This window comes from Durio zibethinus, chromosome 25 (assembly GCF_047325235.1).
Source record: "Durio zibethinus cultivar Kanyao isolate XHJ-2024 chromosome 25, ASM4732523v1, whole genome shotgun sequence".
NCBI lineage: Eukaryota > Viridiplantae > Streptophyta > Magnoliopsida > Malvales > Malvaceae > Durio > Durio zibethinus.
Window position 1 is genome coordinate 4,978,213 of NC_143186.1, and position 11,149 is coordinate 4,989,361.

The window sequence follows — 11,149 nt, forward strand, 5'->3', positions numbered from 1 at the left end:
AATAACCCTAGCATAATAAATGTAAATAAATGAATTCAACTTAATTTTTAGGATGCTTGTTTTTGTTTAAAGCCTAATCAGGTTTTGAAAGTTTATTTTAGATTTTTTAAGTCATTAATGTTTGTCTTTTTGTGATTTTTTTTATTACTATTAATAATACAATTTACTATTACATACTTTATAATAATCATGAAAGCCATTAATGTCAATAAATCTTGAATTATTTTATGTTTATTTACTTATTATGATATATATATATATATATATATTGTAATTTATGTATGCGTGAGATACAATAACTATGTAAAATTTATATATGATAATTTTTGGATATTTTGTTTACTCAAAATATTAACACCTTCTACAAATTTATATTTATTATTATGTATTATTATTATTAAAATAATTGTTATGATTTTTTATTTTGATATATAGCATGTATAATTTGTTAGTAAGCAAAGTGGCCAAATTAGAAATGTTTTCATAGATATCAAATTAAATAAAATTCAATTACTTATAATTATGTGATGTTATAAACGAGATAACATGATGGTATATATATTTATTGAGTAAACTAAAGTTCATTGATGATAAAATATTTAGGGATTGCCAAAAGGTAGATTAGTTAATTTTATAATCATGAAAATAATCATGGTTGATTGATATATTTTATTAGATATTTTTTACATATCCAAATATAGCAAATATGTTTAAATTGGAGTATATATAATTACCAATTATGTGACATCAAAATTAAGTATCAATTATATTTATTGTTGTACATTGTTAAATCTTTCAAAAGAGAACTTCAATGTACATTTAATGTTTATATAAATGTTATTTGAAAATGTATTATGTGTTTAAGTTACAACTTAAAGCATAATGTAAAACTTAAAGTATAAGCATTCTATGTATTTGTAGCATTTTCTCCTGTTTCTATTCAATCGTAAGCTTCACCTATTATAAAGTTCAATGGGCTCAATTTTCCTAAATAATGTGAACAAGTCCAATATCATCTAGGTGTTTAGATCTTGATTTGGCATTCATGATTGGTAGGCTCGTTGCTATTACTGATTCAAGTAGTATTGAAAAAAAGGTCTTTCATAAGCTTGGAAAATATCAAATAGATTGAGCTTAATGTTCATGCAGACGACAATAGCAAATAACATTAAGTTAACAATTCCTAAAATTGATAATGCTAAAGAATTTTTGAAGTTTGTGGAAGATATGTCTCAATTTGACTCTGTTGATAATTCACTTGCTTGGACATTAATGGGTTCGTTAACTACAATAAAATTCAATGGTTCTCGCACTACACATGAGCATATTACTGAAATGTTAAATACAATAGTAAAATTAAGATCCATAGGAATGGAAGTGAATGAAAGTTTCTTTGTGCAATTTATTATAAACTCTTTACCACGTGAGTATAGTCCATTCTAAATAAATTATAACACTATAAAAGAGAACGGAATGTGACGAACTACAATATATGCTTATTTAAGAGGAAACAAGGTTTAAGAAGTAAGAAATTCACACAGTTAATCTAATGAGCCAATAAGAGGCTAAAAAAAAAATAGAAAAAGCAAAAAGGACCATTAAAAATTAATGTGTCATATGCTCAAATCCACAAGAAGGGAAAAAAAGAAAGATAAGTGTCACTTTTGTTGAAAGTTTAGACATTATCAGAAAAATATCCTAAAATGTAAAGTATGTGTCATAACATATAGGTCTGTGAACCTATAGCTAGACATTGATTTAAGAAATCGTCATCAATCTTTTTTATTTAGATGCGATTGGTTATCTAATTGAATCTGTCTTGTTTTAAAGAGAATCCGAAGTTTGACTCAGGTATTTTTAAAAGATAGATTCAATATCTACGAAACCAAAATTAAGGTTGGGCGTATGGTTATGTGTGAAAAAAGTTAAAACATCCCTAAAATGCCCATCAAAGAATAATACCAGCTTGATATCATGTTATCCATTAAGCTTTAAAAATCTTACTAGATAGTTAATTATTGAAAATTACTCTTAATTGACTCCAATACTTTTGGTAAAAAATTAAAAAAATTCCTTTACCTTAAGAGTACACAAGAAAACAATTGTTTCTTTTGTAAGGGCTCTGTTGTTAGATTATTTAATGTAAAAAAATTCCATGCAAAAGAAAAATTAATGCTTCAACTCTTTTCTAAGATTTCTTTTCTTATTTTTTTAAATAATATTTTTATTTAAGGAAAAATTTATACTTTTAACTTTTTACCCAAATGCATTTTTTGAAATTGAGAGATTTTTATTTAAGAAAAATTGATATTTTCAACTTTTCCTTAAAAGATGCTTTTTTTTAAATATATTTTTTGTAAAATTTTATTTTCTAAGAAAAATAGATACTTTCAACTTTTTTTTGAAAACATTCTTTTATAAAATATATCTTTTTTTGAAAATTTTATTTTTTAAAGAAAATAGATATTTTCAACTTTTCCTTAAAGTTCCTTTTTTATTTAAGAAAAATTAATACTTTCAATTTTTTCTTTAAATATTTTTTTTTGAAATATTTTTTTTTTGTTTTTAAAGGAAAATTTATACTTTCAATCTTCCTTCAAAAATACTTTTTGAAATTTTTATTTTTTAAGAAAAATTGATACTTTCAATTTTTTTTCAAAAAGAAAATTTTGAAACCTTTACCTTCAAGGAAAATTGATACTTTCAACTTTTCCTTAAAAAAATATTTTTTGACTTTTTATTTTCAAAGAAAATTGATGCTTTCAACTTTTTCTTGAAAGAATTTTTTTTTTGAAAATTTTTTTTTCAAGGAAGATTGATACTTCAAGTTCTTCTCGAAAAATTTTAGTTTCTACTTTTTGGGAAAATTGATACTTCAGTTTAAAAAAACATTTTCTACATTTTTACTTTTTCCAAGATAGTATTTTTCTTTTTTTTTTGTTTAAAATATTTTTTATTTTCAAGAAAAAAGTCCCTAAAAAAAAACTTATACATAATTGAATAAGAGTCATTGATTTATGAAAAATAAACAAATAAATAAATAGGTAACATAAGAGAAAAAAAAAAGAAAAAGCCGAAAAAAATATACCTTAGCTTGTTTGGGCTCAACTTGGCTTAAATGGAGCACGACTCCAGAGACAGACGTGGTTGAAGCAGCTTGGTGCATGGCTCAGCTTGGTGGCTCAACAAGGGCAAAGTGAAGTGGGTAGGTGGGTCAAGGCACCGCGGGTCATGTTAGACCTTGGGTTGCACGCGGATCTTGCTTTGTTTCTAGCCCAAAATGGCATCGTTTTCAGGTAATATAAAACTCGAGATTTCAATTTTTTTAGGCTGCTTCTTTTCTTCCTCTCTCTACCCTTGTTGCTTCTCACTCTAGGTAATTTTCGATTGTCGTTTTTCGTCAAGCATTGCCAAAAAACTCATCGGTGTCTGAGCTGATCTCCTGATTCTAGAAATGGCTCAACAAAAATTAGGAATTCAGCCAAAAAACTCATCGAAAAACTCAAGTTACGCCAAAAAACCCACCAAATTTTGAAATTTCTAAAATTTTTCAAAAAATCCCCAAAAGAAAATCTTTCTGTTTCCTCACAATCTCTCAAAACGCAACCTAAAATAATTTCCATAAGAAAACTTATCTAAAAACCTCCTTAATCTTGGAAAGCAACCTTTTCTATACTCTCTCCTTATCATTTTTTCTTTCTCTTCCCCCATCTGTGTGTGTGATCAAAGATTTATATAGGATTCAAATCGCTCAGCCTAACCTCCCAGATCAACTGAAAATTTAAAAAAGAATCTCCATTTTCAAAAAACCCTTATTTGTTTTTTCAAGGACCATAGTTTGAACCATGGCATGGATGTGATCTCAGCAAATTACAAAAAACACACACTTGAATAAGTAAATATTGATACTCCAAGTGTTACTTCCATCCCCTTTACTGTATCTAAAGTGAGATTTCATGTGAAAAATAAACCAGAAGTTCAAAGGTGAACCATTTAGCAAAAATTTTCACACATTCTAAATAGAATAATTCACTTCTGTACATATTAACCCCGTTAAAAAAGCATAGATGCATAGAATGATAACCGCAAATGAAAAAGGTATCCTCCCTCCTCTTATCCCTCTCTATATATGAAGAACAAGCAACTAATGAGAAACATACATCCTTGGTCCAAATACGTTTATTTTTGCAGCTATAGAGCTCCATAGTTTACATTTCTTTACAGAAAGAGATACTAACATACATCGTATAAATGAATATACGCATGTGAGTGCAGGTACAACGAAACAATCAATAATCAACAAAAGAAGATATAATTAGCAATATCAGATATAATTGGCTTTGGCAACAAAAAACCTTCGCTCTAATACTTGTAGAGTGTATTTTTTTATTTTTTTATTTATAAAACCTGTCATAGCCATTGGAACTAAACTGGTCTAACCCAATTTAAAAATATGAACTGAATTTGCGTTAAGTAAAGTAAAAAAAATAACTAAACTGGTTGCAGTAATAATCCAAAGACCAATGCCCAGCAAAATTAGTTTTTGACCAAAGGAAGAGAAAGGAAATTAAAAGTTTACGAATCGTTTCTGGGGAAATTAATCAAACATCTAACCCTCAATGTATTAGAGTAACATTCACATGTAAGTTGTTAGATTATGAAAAATAGTTTAATAAAACATAAATTCAACCTATTAGAGAGGAAAACTAAAAATTAATACTTATGTGGAATAAAGCCAAAAAAAAAAAAAAAACTACCTTGCAAAGAGAATTGAAATTAATGAAACGAACAGAAGTTTGCGATGAAAGCTTGAAAGAGAGAATTGAGGAACTGTGACAGAGAAAAGGTCTGAGATGGAAGGTTGAGAGAGAGCTTTTAAGTTTGGGAGAAGCGTGAATGAGAAAGATGTGGAGAGATAGCAAAAGTTTGAGAATTAACGATACTGAGTGTAAAGACGCTAAAGGCAGAAAAGAAAACTTTTGTATAAAAATACGTGGCAAGTAAGAAGACCTGCTTGTGGAGTCTTTAGTTTCCACTGACAGTGGATTGAATAATAATCCTTAAAAAAAAAATTCAGATTTAAACTTATTTATCATCGTTGAAATGTGACGAAAATTCCACCAAAACAATCTTTTTAAAAAATTTTCATGATCTCCTTTTCATTTTTTAATCAAAGTCTAGCAAATCTCTTTAATTAAATGTTAATCTAATCCTCAAACTCAAATTTTTTTTTTGTCAAAAACCCCTTTGGCCTACGGACCTAACACAATTATTACATTCACATATGTTTTTGATCTATAAAAAATTTTTGTAGATTTGTTCATTTTTTAATTTTAGGATATTTTTAATTTTATTATTTATGTTTTAGATTATTTATCAATTAATAAGTAAAATAGTCATATATAATATGAAAGAGGTCGTTATTTAATATTTAACACTTGTCAACAAATATAATTATTTCAAATAAATAGAGTATACATTTACAGGGGCACCTGATACCAGCCTACTGCAACTGTAACTTTCCAAAGGCAACTTGATATAATTTAGCACAAATATAATTAAAATTTATATTTAATATATTATCAGTATATAAATTTTACACATTATTAATTAATTAAATGATATCATCTTATTAATGAATGAATATTAATTTTTAAAATAAATATATAAAAATTTAATATTTTTTAAAAAAATTATTTATTAATAAAATAATATCATCTTATTCATTTCTTTAATGAAATAATATTATTTAATTTATTAATAATGTATAAAATTTATATACTAATATTATATCGAGCATAATTATTTCAACACGTCTGACTCACTCTTTTCCTTTGAACTGAAGCTTACATTTTCTCAAAGGCCACTACAACATTTTCGAGGTAGGGCACACAAGTTTCAGGTCCACATGTAGACCTTTTTATTTTTTTTCAATCCAATATAAATTTTTTTAATTCATTTTTTTCCCTTTACGTCGCTCTTTAAAAATCCCACTCTCTCTAAAAGAATTCTCTCAAGAAAAAACACAAACTATCGGCCACCCAGATTATCAAGGTTTAGACAATAGCCACCGTTGCTGCTGGTGTAAAAAATCACCCAAATTCCATCTACCGAACTCTCTTGGCCTCCTTTACACTTCAACTTAGTTTTTTCAAAAAAAAAAAAAAACTCTGGTTTCTCTTAGATCTAAGAGTAAAACCCACGACTTATCATCGTTATCTAGTGTCCCAATGCATTGAATTTATACCATGTTAACCCTCTCTTCATGGTTTTCTTTTTCTTTGTTTTGCTTTTCTGAAAAACGCAATGAGTTCCGTGAGCCACCATACGCCGCACCACCTTCGCCCTCGACGGTGACTTCTTTATTTTTCTCTTTCCTTTCTATCAAATGGTCCAAAAATAGAAACTTTCTAACACCCAAATGCCCTCTTAATCCAAAAAAAGAAAAATCATAATTGAAACCTCATACTTTTTATTTTTTATTTTCAGATTTTTTTGGTATTTGTCGGTTTATGTTGTGTTTGTAGATGTTGTAAAGCTATAAATGGTTTTTGTTTGTAATTAAAGTTGCTAGTTTTTTTATTGTTTGGTGGCAGGGTTCGACTACCTTGTCTGTGGCTATGTATGGGTTGCATATGGCTTATTTATTTATTTTATTTTTGTATATGTTAAATTTTATTTTATTTACATTTTAATTTATTTTTTATTTTGATTAAAAAGTAAAATAATAATGTTATAATATTAGAAGGATTAAACGATAATTTAATATACTGGGCAAGTATAAAAAAAACTAAGCTTTAAAAGATAATTTTAATATATAGTATAGATTTTTGGTTATTGTTTTATTCAAGGAGGTGCTTAGATTTAAAGTTTAAGGACCATATTTTTCATAATACAAAGAACTACCAAGCAGAATTTTTAAGTATACACAATTACAAATGTACAAATATTTTAAGATAGTTATACATATATATATATATATTTATTAAGGGTGGGTTTGGATCCCATTGAATTGGCGTTTCGGTGGAATTGGGCACCTTTTTGCCCCCCACTTGTGCCGTGATGCCATTTGGATGGCATATTTCAATGCAATTAATCTTAATATTTCTCCAGTTAGAGACTGGGGTGCAGTGAACAAACGGAAAGTGCAGCTGAAATCTATAAACCATATTGGCCCCATTGTTACTTGTTTTATTTCCTAAAGCATTTCAACATATTCTTTTTGTTTTTTGTTTTTAAATATAAATTTGTTTAATTTGTTATATGTTTTAGATTTATGTTTAATATTAATTTATCTAAATAACATTCATAATTTTTCAAATATTAAATATTTTAAAATATTTTTATAATTTTAATATTTAAAATTAATTTTACCAAATTTAATTTATTAACAAAAAATTATTCAATATAAAATAATTTTAATAATTTATTAAATTCATAAATATCAAATCTATATTATTAATTCTATTATATATAAGTTTTAATCTAATGTCCTTAATAATCATTTTTTTCTCGTTACATTTTATCTTACTACTATCACTATTTTTTTAGCCAAATATATATCTCATTACTAATTTTAATCTTGCTGCTATAGTAATCAATCTCATCTCCATCACAATTTTCAATCTCACCATCCATCTAAATGGACCTTATACATATATATTTCATCTTATTTGTATATATATAAGAATCATTGACGTAGATATATTTTAAAATAATTATACAAATTATTTTTACTAAATATAAATATATTTCGTCCTATCTATGCATATGAATTGCATGCAATTATGATTGTATACTCATTGAAAAATCATAAAAGTTATTTTCATTTCTTTTTTATCTATTTTATTTTTTAAAATTATTTTTTATTATAACGTCAGCTAATAAATATTATTGATGACACTTTTTTTTTTAATTTCCTCTAATAATTTATACCCACCTTAAACTTTAGATTAAGTGGATTTTGGTTCACAAGTTCTTAGATTTTAAGAGAAAAAGTAACCTCATGTGAAAAGTGATATTAAAGGGAAATATGTAATTTTTAAGTTTCACTGATCTATGAAAAGTAAAAAATTTTTGTATTTGGTTTAGAAGAATGTAAGATTATTTAATAAAATCTTTTATTATAATATCTTTGATAATACATGAATAACATGTGACATTCATAACATGTTACATGTGAATAAAATTCTGTTTTCATTGAAACTAAAGAATTTTGCAAATTTTTTTTCATATTTTTAACAAAGATAATTTTACGATCCTAATTACTATCCTTATAAATAATAATATTAAGTAAATGTATTTTAGATTTTATATGTAATAATAGTAAGTGCAGATATTTTACATTTTATTTTAATTTTAATTATGACTAGCAATATCCACTTCTTTTTTTATCTTAAAATGCAATTTTTGTTAAAATTTCAAAATTTGAAAATAAAATCTCAACCTCTATTATGTTTCTTTTCGTAAAAACTCAGTCTTTGTTAAGTTTTTAGAGTTTCAAGAATAAAGTTCAACATCCACTATTTTTTTATCTTAAAATTTTAGAATTTCAAAAATAAAGTTTCAACATCCACTGCATTTCTTATCTTAAAAATGTGATATTTGTTAAAATTCTAAAATTTTGAATATAAAACGTTAACATCCATTACGATTCTTATCTTAAACATACTATCTTTGTTAAAATTTCAAATTTTCAAAATTTCAACATTCACTATATTTTTTATCTTAAAAACACAATTTTTGTTAAAATTTTATAATTTTGAAAATAAAGTTTCAATATTTACTACTTTTTTTTATCTTAAAAACATGATTTTTGTTAAAATTTCAAAATTTTGAAAATAAAGTTCCAACATCTACTACATTTCTTATCTTAAAAATGTAATTTTTGTTAAAATTTTAAATTTTCAAAACTAAAGTTTCAACATCAACTATATTTCATATATTATGAATACGATTCTTATTAAAATTTTAGAATTTTGAAATTATAATTTATCGTTCAAATCTCAATACAATTATTAATTAAAATAAATTTTTTTTATTTCAAATAATTTAATATTATTGTATTTTTAATTTCAAATAATTTAATATTATTTAAAAATATAATTATTTTAACAATTACTATATTTTTATTAAATAAATTCAAATCAATTGTACAGCTAAATACAAATTTAATCCTAATGAATAAAAGCTTAATATAAATAAAAATTGAATTACTTTTATATTTTTTGTAAAATAAAATTTAAACATGGCCATTATTAGGTATCAAAAAATGAGACTTCAAATGCTCTATGCGTGTTAGTTTAGATTTCAATTTATCAGACAATTTTTTTATATTGAAAAGCAAAATAGACCATAAAAACTATTTATGCAGAATAAAAATGAGATAAAATTTTCATTCCATCAAAAATTTTAAAAAACCTAAACAAAAAGAAAAGTGTATAATTTAAGGCTATTTCTTTCTTCTCAACACTATTAAAAATCTTAAAAAATCACATTACAAAAATCTATTATAAGAATCATATTACAAAAAATAAAATCCTAATAAAAATCTTAATTGCTCGAGTAAGGTTCGAAAGAACGGATTTTCACCCACAATTGGCAATTTAATGAATTCCAAGATTTCAATCAATAACATAGTTATGTAAGGGTTCAATGTTGCTTATACAATCCTTGTAATATTTGTTTATTATGACCATGTAAGAGCATTGGTTCAAGGTTCCTAAGCTCCTATATGTTTATATGTGATATCCTCACAATTGGTAAAACAACTTCTAAAATCAACTGAAAATACGATGTTGACATCCTCCCAAATGTCATAACTATCCTCTCTTTTCAATACATGCTTTAGTGCTGATATCATCCCCATTCCGCATGATGGATTTTCAAGAGTATCCTTAACATGAAATTTTCTTATAAGCAGAGGCAAAGCAAATGAACATGCAAAGCATGACAAGTTACATACACTACAGGGGTTTAGGTTTTTAGTGGTGTTTTTTTTAACATTTAACGGCATTTATAAATGCCACTAAAAGATTTAAGGCGTTTGCAAAAAATACCATTCAAAGTGTCGGGTATACACGCATCACAGAAAATAACAGCGTTTTTAAAAAAACACCACATCTTAGCAGCGTTTCTATCTTTGAAACACCGCTAAATTAATTACGTTTTTATGAGAAAAACGTCGTTACTTTGGTAGTGTTTGTAACTGAAAATGCTACTACTTTAGAGGTGTTTGTATTTGAAACTGTCTCTATATTAGTGGCGTTTGTATCTTTGAGATGCCACTAATTTAGTGACATTTTATGAGAAAAACACCGTTACTTTAGTAGCGTTTGTAACTAAAAAAATTGCTACTTTAGAGGCGTTTGTATCTGAAAATGTCTCTATTTTAGTGGTGTTTATATCTTTGAGACGCCGTTAATTTAGTGGCATTTTTATGAAAAAAACGTCATTGCTTTGGTGATGTTTGTAAATAAAAATGCCGCTACTTTAGAGGTATTTATATATGAAAACATCTTCATATTAGCGATGTTTGTATCTTTGAGATACTGTTAATTTAGTGGTGTTTTTATAAGAAAAATGCTATTACTTTGGTGGCGTTTGTATAAAAAACACCACTTACTAGCGGTGTTTGTTGGTAAGAGTGCTGCTACTTTTAGTGACATTTTACGATACAAACGCCATTAAATTATTCATTTAACGACATTGTTGAACGCAAATACTGCTATTATGTAAAAATGTATTTTTTAAAAAAATTTTGTTAATAAATTTTAATTTCATTAAAGAGCTTAAATTCAAAAACTGAAAATAATATAAACTTAATTCAAATTTAAGTATGCGTCTAATTAATACAAAGTTTAAATTTTAGTATAATATCATTCAAATATTTTTAATACATTAAAAAAATTAAAATTAAAATGTATGAAATGGATGACTGCATACATTTTGCTAGCTGCCAATTGATGAAGAAAATTTTTCACCTTAGTCACAAGCGTGCTCAAAAACTTACTGAATAATATCATACAATTTTTAACACTTCATTGTAAGCGTTTTTTATATTTAAAAATTTAAATATTTACTAAATATAATACCTGAGTTGGTGGAGCACCAAGATCATTTTTTGGAAATTGTTGTTGCACAAAATTCA